At 47.4% G+C, this 10,700-nt stretch overlaps 1 long non-coding RNA gene across 2 annotated transcripts; it reads left to right on the top strand.

Annotated features, from left to right (window-relative positions):
* Positions 1 to 344: 344 nt before the first annotated feature.
* On the top strand, positions 345 to 9,520 carry LOC125169540 (uncharacterized). 2 transcript variants are annotated; one of them, XR_007153722.1, is made up of 4 exons: positions 345 to 418; positions 711 to 828; positions 8,412 to 8,496; positions 9,481 to 9,520. It is a non-coding gene; the product is annotated as an uncharacterized LOC125169540 (long non-coding RNA). The 2 variants fall into 2 exon arrangements; XR_007153721.1 differs by having other exon boundaries at positions 375 to 556.
* The last annotated feature ends 1,180 nt before the right edge of the window (positions 9,521 to 10,700 follow it).

Raw genomic sequence — 10,700 nt, 5'->3', positions numbered from 1 at the left:
CCAAATGCTCCCTTTCGGTTTACAAAGTGTCTTCTTTCACTGTCCTGCGTTTGGTCTTCATGACTGCTATCACCGGGAAGAAACCCGAGCCTAGCCTGTGACAGACCCGGGACTAGGACCGACACCTACATATTCGAAGTTCTCCAGGGGTCAGGTCAAGGAAAGAAGAGAGATGGCAGAGAGGTCAAGGAAGGTCCGAAACCAGGTGGCCAAGGGGGGCAGGAAAAATACCGTACGACAGAGAGGTGAAGCAATTCCCAAGTCTTCCCAGCAGAGGGCGATAGTACCCCAGAGCTCCGCAAACCTGCCCAGGCCACGCCCCCTGTCCGGCCCGGCCCGGCCCCTCCCGGGACCCGGGAGCCACAGACACCCTTCCCGGGTTTCTAAAGGGTCTGAAGGGCGAGAGGATGGGCGGCGGGTGAGTTGTGGCAAGAGAATAAGGGAGGATCCGCCGGAGAGGTTGCCCGGGCACGGTGTGGGTGTCTGCAACGGGGTCAAGTGTGCTGGGGCGCCGCACGTCTGCGCCGGAAGAGCGAGCGCGTAAAGCGAGCTGGAGGTGCGGAGCTCGGGTGGGCGTTTGCCAGGAGAAGGTCCCGGCGTGGGCGGGGGGAGGGGGTGCAGAATGTCTGTGGGACTTCCTGGGGCGGCAAGATTTGCTGCTCTGGGGAGGCGGTTACTCACTCAAGCTTTGCCACCTGCTTCCCTTCCAGCTTCCAGCCAAACACAACCCAGAGTCCCCGTCTCCACCCCCACCCCAGCTAATGATGGCTGCACCCCCAAGCTGGAACCTGCCTCTGCAAAATCAGCCCTCAGCCTCTCAGCTTCAGGGTAGGCGAGGGTGGGGAGGGGGGCGCCCCGCTGATTCCAGTTGGTGCACTGAAGTGGCACCCAGCTCACGGTCTGATCTTCCCCCTGCCAACCCCCAACTATTGGTCTAGACCAGAACCTTTGAGGAGCAGCTGCAGGGAAGACCCAGCCTGCCAGCTTCTCAGGCTGGGGTCTCCGCTCCCCTCCCCTTCCCCATTGAGCTCTGGCCACACACAGCCAGCAGGTCCCAGATACCTCTGTTGTGTGCCAACGGCCGCTCCAGCCAAGATGGGGACACACGGGTCTCCAACGGGATCTCCCTGCCCTCCAAGAGCTCCGAGTCAATGGGGGAGCCGCCACCACACCACGGGCCAGAAAGTGCCAGTGGGAGGCACAGGTCATCAGCTCCCTGTGGATGATAGGACCTCAGGGGAACCAGAGTTCTGTCCGTGATTGGAGTGCCAAGGTTCTAGCTGGGAGGGAGCTCAGAGGTCTCTAGAGTCGACTTCAGTCAACTTGTGTTCAGTAATTCTTTATTGAACATAAAGATTGTTTTTAAAATATGGAAGCTCCAGCCTGCCGCAGAACGCCTGAATCAGAACCTTAAGGGAAGGAGCAGGGTCCTGGCTACTTTTAAATGTCTCGAGGGTGATTTGTTGCTGTAGTTGGTAATCACTGGCCTTACATTCACTTAACCAGAGACGAGTTTCCCAGAAAGTGGGGTTAGCGCCAGGCTTTCAGTCAGAGTGAGATTTGGAGAGAGCTGAATATGCTAGTGTGCTGGGACCTAGGTGGCCTGTCACTCTGGGGGGGGGGGGGGTGCTGCAAGGACTTCACCAGCTGTGAGGGGGGCGGCTTTCAAGTGACTCTGCAGGGGAGCATAGGGGAAAGAGGCCCAGAGGGCCAGAATTTGCCTAATTTTTACTTTGTAGGAAGAGTTTTGTTTAACTTATTTAAACTAAAAAAAAAAAAAAAAAGAAAATCAAAACAGTTCACCCATTTCTCCCACCTCCCATCTCCTGCCTCTTGCAACCACCAGTTATCTGTACCTGTGAGCTTGGGTTGTTTTTGTTTTTGCTTGGGATTCCATATCTAAGCGAGATCCTACCACATTTGTCTCTCCCTGTATGACTTACTTCATTTAGCATAATGCCCTTGACCTTCATCCATGTTGTCACAAATGGCAAGGTTTCGTTCTTTTTTACAGCTGAGTAATACATATGTGTACCACAATTTCTTTATCCATTCAGCCACTGATGGATACTTAAGAGTGTTTCCCTATCTTGGCTGTTGTAAATAACGCTGCAGGGAACGCGGGGGTGCAAATAGCTTTTCAAATGGCCGTTTTCATTTTCTTTGGATAAATACCCAGCAGTAGAATTACTGGGTCATATGGTATTTCTACTTTTAATTTCTTTGAGGAACCTCATACTGTTTTCCACTGTGACTGCGCCAGGTTACATTCCCACCGACAGTGCGTGAGAGTTCCCTTTTCTGCACACCCTCGCCAACACTTGTTATTTCTTGTTTTTTTCTGATACTGACCATTCTGACAGGTGTGAGGTGATACCTCACTGTGGTTTTGATTTGCATTTCCCTGAGGAGTCGTGCTGTTGCGCATCTCTTCATGTGTCTGTAGGCCATCTGCGTGTCTTTTTTGGAAAAATGTCTGTTCAGATCCTCTACCCGTTTTTAAACTGGATTTCGGGGGTTTTTTTTGCTATTGGATTATATGAGTTCTGTATATAGTTTGGATATTAGCCCGTCGCTAGATACATGATTTGTAACTATTTTCTCCCATTTCGTAGGTTGTCTTTTCATGTTGTTAATGGTTTCCTTCGTGGGCAGAAGCTTCTCAGTTTGATGTGGCCAGCCCCACGTATTTATTTTTGCTTTTGTCGCTTTTGTTTTCGGTGTCAGATCCTCGCCAAGAGCTATGTCAGGGAGCTTAGCGCCTAAGTTTTCTTCTAGGAGTGTTGTGGTTTCAGGTCTTATGTTCATATCTTAGTCCATTCTGAGTTAATGTTTGTGTACAGTGTAAGAGAGAGGTCCATTTTTAGTTTTTTACATGTGACTTTCCAGTTTTCCCAGCACCATTTTTGAAACAGCTGTCCTTTCTCCGCTGAAAAACATTCTTGGCTCCTTTGTAGTAAACTAATTAACCACCTATGCGTGGACTTATGCCTCGAGCTCTCCATTCTGTTCTGTTGATCCATGTGTCTGTTTTTATGCCAGTACCGCACTGTTTGGGTTCCTATTGCTTTGTAATATAGTTTGAAATCAGGGAGAGTGATGCCTCCAACTTTGTTCTTTCTCAAGATTGCTTTAGCTATTTGGGGCTTTTGTGATTCCGTACAGATTTTAGGAGTGTTCCATTTCTGTGAAAAACACTGTTGGAATTTTGATAACGGATTCACTGAATCTGTACGTTGTTTGGGGCCGTACAGACCTTTTACCAATATACTTCTCCCAATCCATGAGTGTGGAATATCTTTCCATTTACTCGTCTTTTTCAGTTTCTTTCATTCATGTCTCGTGGGTTTCAACATACAGATCTTTCACTTCCTTGGTTAGATTTATTCTCAGGCACTTTATTCTTTTTGATGAAATTGCAAACGGGATTATTTTCGTAATTTCTCTTTCTGACAGTTCATTAGTGTTTAGAAGCACAACAGATTTTTGTGTCTTCGTTTTGTATCCTGCAACCTCACTGAATCTATTTATTAGTTCTGACAGTTTGGGGATGGAGTCTTTTGGGTTTCTGTGTGTAATGCCGTGTCATCCACAGGTACTGACAGTTTTTATCCCTTCCTTTCCAATTGGATACATTTTTCTTTATTTTGCTGAATTGCTCTTGACTAGGACTTCCAATAATATGTTAAGTCAAAGGGGCAAGGGTAGATATCTTTGTCATATTCCTGATCTCAGGGGAAAAGCTTTCAGCTTTTCACTGTTGAGTATGATGTTACCTGTGGGGTTTTTTCATATGTGGCCTTTACTGTGTTGAGGTACTGATCGTGTTCACAGTTTTTATCATAAATGGATGTTGAGCTTTGTCAAATGTTCTTTCTGCATCTATCTGTTGAGACAATCAGGTGATTTCTGTCCCCCATTTTGTTTATGTGGTGTATTGCGTTAACTAATTTGTGGATGTTGAACCATCCTTGCATCCCTGGAATAAATCCCACGTAATCATGGTGTATGACTCTTTTTTTGGGGGGGGGGGGGGGACAGAGAGAGACAGAGCATGAACGGGGGAGGGGCAGAGAGAGAGGGAGACACAGAATTGGAAACAGGCTCCAGGCTCCGAGCCATCAGCCCAGAGCCTGACGCGGGGCTCGAACTCACGGACCGCGAGATCGTGACCTGGCTGAAGTCGGACGCTTAACCGACTGCGCCACCCAGGCGCCCCAGTGTGTATGACTCTTTTTAACGTACTGTTGCATTCAATTTGCTAATATTTGGTTGAGGATTTTTGCCTCTGTATTCATCAGGGATATTGGCCTGGAATCTCCTTGTTTTGTGGCATTTATGTCTGGTTTGGCATCAGGGTAAGGCTGGCCTTGTAAACTGTGCTCAGAATTCCCCTCTTGTATTTTCTGGAAGAATTTGAGAAAGATTGATATTAATTCTTTGAATGCTGGGTAGTTTTCACCAGTGAGGGTTTCTGGTCCCGGACTTTTGTTTGTTGGGAGGTTTTGGATGACTGGTTTAATCCCTTTGCTGGTAATCAGTGTGTTCAGATTTTCTGTTTCACCATGACTCAGTCTGGGTAGGTTGTGAGTTTCTAGGAATGTGACCACTTCTTCTAGGTTGTCTAGTTCATTGCATAGAATTGTTCATAGTAGTCCCTTCTGAGCCTTGGCATTTCTGTGGGGTCACTTGTAACATCTCTTCTTTCATTTCTGCTTCCATTTATTGGACTCCTCTCTTTTTACTGTCTTGGTGAGTCTAGCTAAAGGTTTGTCCGTATTATGTTTTTAATGTTTGTTTATTTTCAAGAGAAAGAGAGAGGGGCGCCTGGGTGGCGCAGTCGGTTAAGCGTCCGACTTCAGCCAGGTCACGATCTCGCGGTCCGTGAGTTCGAGCCCCGCGTCAGGCTCTGGGCTGATGGCTCGGAGCCTGGAGCCTGTTTCCGATTCTGTGTCTCCCTCTCTCTCTGCCCCTCCCCCGTTCATGCTCTGTCTCTCTCTGTCCCAAAAATAAATAAAAAACGTTGAAAAAATTAAAAAAAAAAAAAAGAGAAAGAGAGAGAGAGAGGGAGAGAAAGCATGAGCAGGGGAGGGGCAGAGAGAGAGGAAGAGAGAAAAAATCCTAAGCAGGCTCCACACTGTCAGCACAGAGCCTGCCAGGGGGCTCGAATTCATGAACCAGGAGATCATGACCCGAGTCAAGAGCTAGAGTTGGACGCTTAACCGACTGAGCCACCCAGGGGCCCCAATGTTGTTTTTTTTTAACGTTTACTTATTTTTGAGAGAGGGAGCATGAGCAAGTGGGGGAGGGGCACAGAGATAAGGAGACAGAGGACCTGAAGCAGGCTCTGCGATGACAGCAGAGAGCCCAGTGTCGGGCTCAGACCCACAAACCATGAAATCATGACCTGAGCCAAAGTCAGAGACTTAAGGAACTGAATCCCCCGGGCGCCCGTCAATATTGTTTATCTTTTCAAAGAACCAGCTCTTGATCTTTTCTATGGGTTTTTTTGTCTCTCTTTCCTTTATTTCTTCTCTAGTCTTTGTTATTTCCTTTCTTCACTAAATTTGGGCTTCATTTGTTCTTTTTTAAGGTCCTTGAGGTATCAAGGTAGGTTATTTATTTGAGGCTTTTCTTGTTTCTTGAGGTAGGCATTTATGACTATGAACTTCCCTCTTAGAATTGCTTTGGCTGTATCCCATAAATTTTGGTATATACTATTTCCATTTTCATTTGTCTCAAGGTATTTTTTGTTTTAATTTTTTTTTTTTTTCAACGTTTATTTATTTTTGGGACAGAGAGAGACAGAGCATGAACGGGGGAGGGGCAGAGAGAGAGGGAGACACAGAATCGGAAACAGGCTCCAGGCTCTGAGCTATCGGCCCAGAGCCCGACGCGGGGCTCGAACTCACGGACCGCAAGATCGTGACCTGGCTGAAGTCGGACGCTTAACCGACTGCGCCACCCAGGCGCCCCAAGGTATTTTTTGTTAAGTAAGCTCCACACCCAGCGTGAGGCTTGAACGCATGACCGAGATCAAGAGTCACAAGCTCTACCAAAGGAGCCAGCCAGCTGCCCCTCAAGGTACTTTTTTTTAATTTCTCCTTTTTCAGTTTATTTATTTATTTATTTAGTAATCTCTGGACCCAACATGGGGCTCAAACCCACAACCCCAAGATCAAGAGTTGCACGCTCTTCCAACTGAGCCAGTCAGGCACCCCTATTTCTCCTTTGACTTTTTCTTTGGCCCGCTGGTTGTTCAGTAGCATGTTGTTTGATCTCCACATAGCTGTGAATCTTTAAGCTTTCTTCATGTAATTAATTTTTAATTTCATACCATCATGGTCACAAAAGACGCTTGATATGATTTTAGTTCTCTTCAACTTATTAAGATTTGTTTTGTGGTCTAACATATCTGTCCTAGAGAATGTTCCTTGTGCGTTTGAGAAGATGTGTATGCTGTTGCTTTTGGGTGGAATGTTCTGTAAATATCCATTAAGTTCATCTGGTCTAACGTATCATTTAAGGCCATTGTTTCCTTATTGATTTTATATCTGGATTATCTACCCATTGATGTAAATGAGGTATTAAAACCCCCTACTAGGGGTGCCTGGGTGGCTCGGTCGGTTGGGCGTCTGACTTCGGCTCAGGTCATGATCTCACGGTCCGTGAGTTCGAGCCCCGCGTCGGGCTCTGTGCTGACAGCTCAGAGCCTGGAGCCTGTTTCAGATTCTGTGTCTCCCTCTCTCTCTGCCCCTCCCCTGTTCATGCTCTGTCTCTCTCTGTCTCAAAAATAAATAAACGTTAAAGAAAAAAAAACCCCTACTATTATTATATTGCTGTCAATTTCTCCCTTTAGGTCTATTAATATTTGCTTTATACTTTTAGGTGCTTCTGTGTTGGGTGCATTAATATTTACAATTGTTATATCCTCTTGTTGGACTGACACCTTTATCATGGTGTAACAGCCTTCTTTATGTCTTATTACAGTCTTTGTTTTAAAGTCTATTTTGGGGGCGCCTGGTTGGCTCAGTCATTTAAGCATCTGACTTCGGCTCAGGTCATGATCTCGCAGTGCACAAGTTCAAGCCCTGTGTCAGGCTCTGACAGCTCAGAGCCAGGAGTCTGTTTCAGATTCTGTGCCTCCCTCTCTCTCTGCCCCTCCCCTGCTCATACTCTGTATCTCTCTCTTTCTCTCAAAAATAAATAAAACATTAAAAATTTTTTAATAAAAAAATAAAGTCTATTTTGCCTTATATAAGCATAGCTACTCCAGCTTTCTTTTGGTTTCCATTTGCCTGAAATATCTTTTTCCATTCCTTCACTTTCAGCCTGTGTTGCTCTTATATCTAAAGTATATCTCTTGATAGGTCACCTGGGTGGCTCAGTTGGTTGAGCAACCGACTTCAGCTCAGGTCATGATCTCGTGGTTTGTGAATTCGAGCCCCACATCCGGCTCTGTGCTGACACCTCAGAGCCTGGAGCCTGCTTCAGATTCTGTGTCTCCCCCTCTCTCTCCCTCCCCTGCTCATGCTCTGTCTCTCTGTCTCTCTCTCAATAGTAAATAAACGTTAAAAAATTTTTTTAAAGTATGTCTCTTGGGGTGCTTGGGTGCCTCAGTCAGTTGAGCGTCCCTCTCCCTGTGCCTTTCCCCCACTTGCAGGGACATGCATGCTCTCTCTCAAAAATTTTAAAATAAATAAATAAATAAAGTGTGTCTTTTGTGGGCAGAATATAGATGGGTCTTGTTTTTTTTTAATTCATTCAGCCACTGTATGTCTTTTGATTGGAGAATTTAGTCCATTTACATTTAAAGTCATTATGGATAGGTATGTGCTTCTTGCCATTTTGTTAATTGTTTTCTGGCTGTTTTTGTAATTCCTCTCTGTTCCTTTCTTCTTCTCTTGATCTTATCCTTTGTGGTTTAATGACTTTCTTTATGGTATGCTTATGTTCCCTTCTCTTTATTTTTTGTGTATTTACTATAGTTTTTTGCTTTGTGGTTACCATGAGGCTTACGTATCACAACATTTTAAAGAGATAACTTAAGCTGGATCCCATTCTAATGCCCAAAATGTTTATGCTCCCCCCACCTACACTTTGTTTTTGATGCCTTGTTTTATGTCTTTTTACCTTTGTGTCCCTTACCTGATTATTGTAATCATAGTTATTGTTACTACTGTTGTCTTTTACCCTTCACACTAGCTTTATAATTAACCTGCTATCTGTAGTATATATTTACTTTTCCAATGAGATTTATTCTTACGTGTCTTCTTGTTACTAATTAGCACCCCTTCTTTTCCATAATTTTTACTTTTTGCATAAATGTGTGTGTTCTATAAATTCCAGGAACGAAACAGTCACTGAAGTTTAGGAGGTCTCCCTTATGGTAAAAATTCTGTGTCTTGCAGGTTAGCAGATGTGATTCCTCCCCACTTCCCCCACTCCAGCCCAGTCTCTAAGCCTTCAGACTAAGTGGGGTTCCACTCAGAGAAGGTATGTTGGTTGAAATAAATTAAGTTTGATCATTTATAAGTTCCGAATGCATTATTCATTCATTCAGACACACGTGCCTTCAATCGAAGTTGTTTGAATGCCTACTCAGTGCTGGGCAAATTCAGATGGCAGAGAGCTTCAGATGGGTTGTGTGATTCAGAGGAGACTCCGCTTTATTAGAGTGTGGGGCAGGGCACTAGGCTGATGGGACACCCCCCTTCTTCCAGATCTGGTGCCTGTTAAGTTAAGGTCAGGGCCAAGAGAGATGCAGTGTTCTGAGGCCACCACCAGGGGTCAGGCACACCTCTACTCTGGCCATTTCATTGCATGGAGGAGCCCTCCTTGGGCCCCTGCCTTCTCAACCTCAAGGTCTTTTCTCTCTCACTTCCCTCAGCCCATTCCTCCTTCCTCTAGGCCATCCCATCCCGCCGTCACTGCAGGGCCAAGCAGCCTCCCAAGTAGACAGCCTGGCATTTCTCCTGACCCTTGGGGAGTCCCACAGCCTCTCACTTCCCCAATTTTAGGAGTGACTGACTGACCAGTGAGCAGAGAGTGTCTTCTACTATCTTATCTCTTCTTGTCCTGCCGCCATTCAGCTCAAGTTCTCTGGTTTTGTCCCCGAGCAAAATGGGAGTGTTTATGGATTACTCCTAATAAGTTTTCTTATGTGTGTCAACAAAGCTCTTCTCCAAGCCCAAGCCCCTTTTGTGGCCCCCAGAATCCAGTGTCAAGAGCCCCTCCATGTTTTGATGGGAATGTTCTCACCTCACTCCAGCACAGCACCCACATCCATGGAGCCTTGATCCCTCTCGACCTGATCTCCTTCTGCTGTCTGGCACATATCAGACCCTGCTCCCTCAGGTCCCCCCTTTCATCCACCCTCCATGCTCCCACTTTCCCTCCCCACACATGAGTTGCACTGCCTTAGAGGTTTAGCTCCTCTAAACTGTTTCTTACCATCTTTTTTTGTTTGTTTGTTTTTAGTGTTTACTTATTTTTGAGAGAGAGAGAGCGCAGAGAGAGGGGTACAGAGGATCTGAAGCAAGCACTGTGCTGATAGCAGAAAGCCTGATGCAGGGCTTGAACTCATGAACTGAACCGTGAGATCATGACCTGAGCCGACGTTGGACGCTTAACCGACTGAACCACCCAGGCTCCCTGGTTCCTTACCGTCTTGACATCCTGTCCTCATACTCCCTCGGGACGCCTTCCCTCTGCCCAGTCCGGGCCCTTCAGACAAACATAGATGAGGGAATGCTGTCTCGTCCAGGTACCACCTATGTTCCCTTAACCTCTCCACTTCTTCGTTTCTTCATCTGTGAAACAGGGACAGTGGCGAATGGCTCTCGGATATGCGGTGAGGCCTAAGCGGCCGATGGCTCTGGAAGTGTTCAGTACAGTACCAGTACGTAGAGGTGCTCTGGGATAGGGTCCCTCATCCTTTCCTTCAGGTACAGCTCCTGCCTCCACTGCCACCCCCCCCCCTCCATCTGCCAGTGGAAACCTTCCCTTGTCTCTGTGCACTGGCTACTCCTGCCCCATCCCCCACTTCTGAGCAGAGCGGTGGCCCCGGGCAGAGTGGGAGGAGAACCAGGGGACTCCGGGGCACGCCGCCACCATGCTGAGGAGATGGGGGCAGACGCAGAGAGCTCTGCAGGGACCTCAGACCAGAACTCCCATCTGCAGGGCTGGGTCACGACCTAGAATGGCATCCACTCTTGTCCCTGGGGTTATTGGGGACCGCTCTTCTGGCCTGGGGATGGGGAAGGGCTCCCACAGAGTCCCCCGAGGCACCGAAAGGACCAGGAGACTGGTGGGAGATGAAGGAGGGGAGGCAGGGCAGGGGAATACCAACCACACACTATTCCCCGTCCCTGCTCCCTTCCCATCCACCCCCATCCTCCACCAAACACGATCCCTGGGTTAATTTTTAGCATCGCAGCTCGTACATTAGTCACTCCCTGTCACCCACCTACACGGCAGGAGGCTGCTGTGCTGGTGCCGTCATCCCATCATCTGTGAGGTGGGATCCAGCCCCGCTCTGGGCACCCCCTCAGCCTCCTCCAGGAGCCCCTTCAGCCTGGGTGAGGGGTACCGACATCACCCCCAAGACATCCACCCCCTAGCCGCAGGGGAGGAGGGGAGGAACAGGCTGGTCAGAGAGAGGCTGGGTGTCCCTGCTAGGAGGCAAAAGCCGGGGAGGC

This window comes from Prionailurus viverrinus, chromosome B4 (genome assembly GCF_022837055.1).
Source record: "Prionailurus viverrinus isolate Anna chromosome B4, UM_Priviv_1.0, whole genome shotgun sequence".
Lineage (NCBI taxonomy): Eukaryota > Metazoa > Chordata > Mammalia > Carnivora > Felidae > Prionailurus > Prionailurus viverrinus.
The sequence above is the reverse complement of the archived record's forward strand: the minus strand, read 5'-3'. Positions and strand labels throughout refer to the sequence as shown.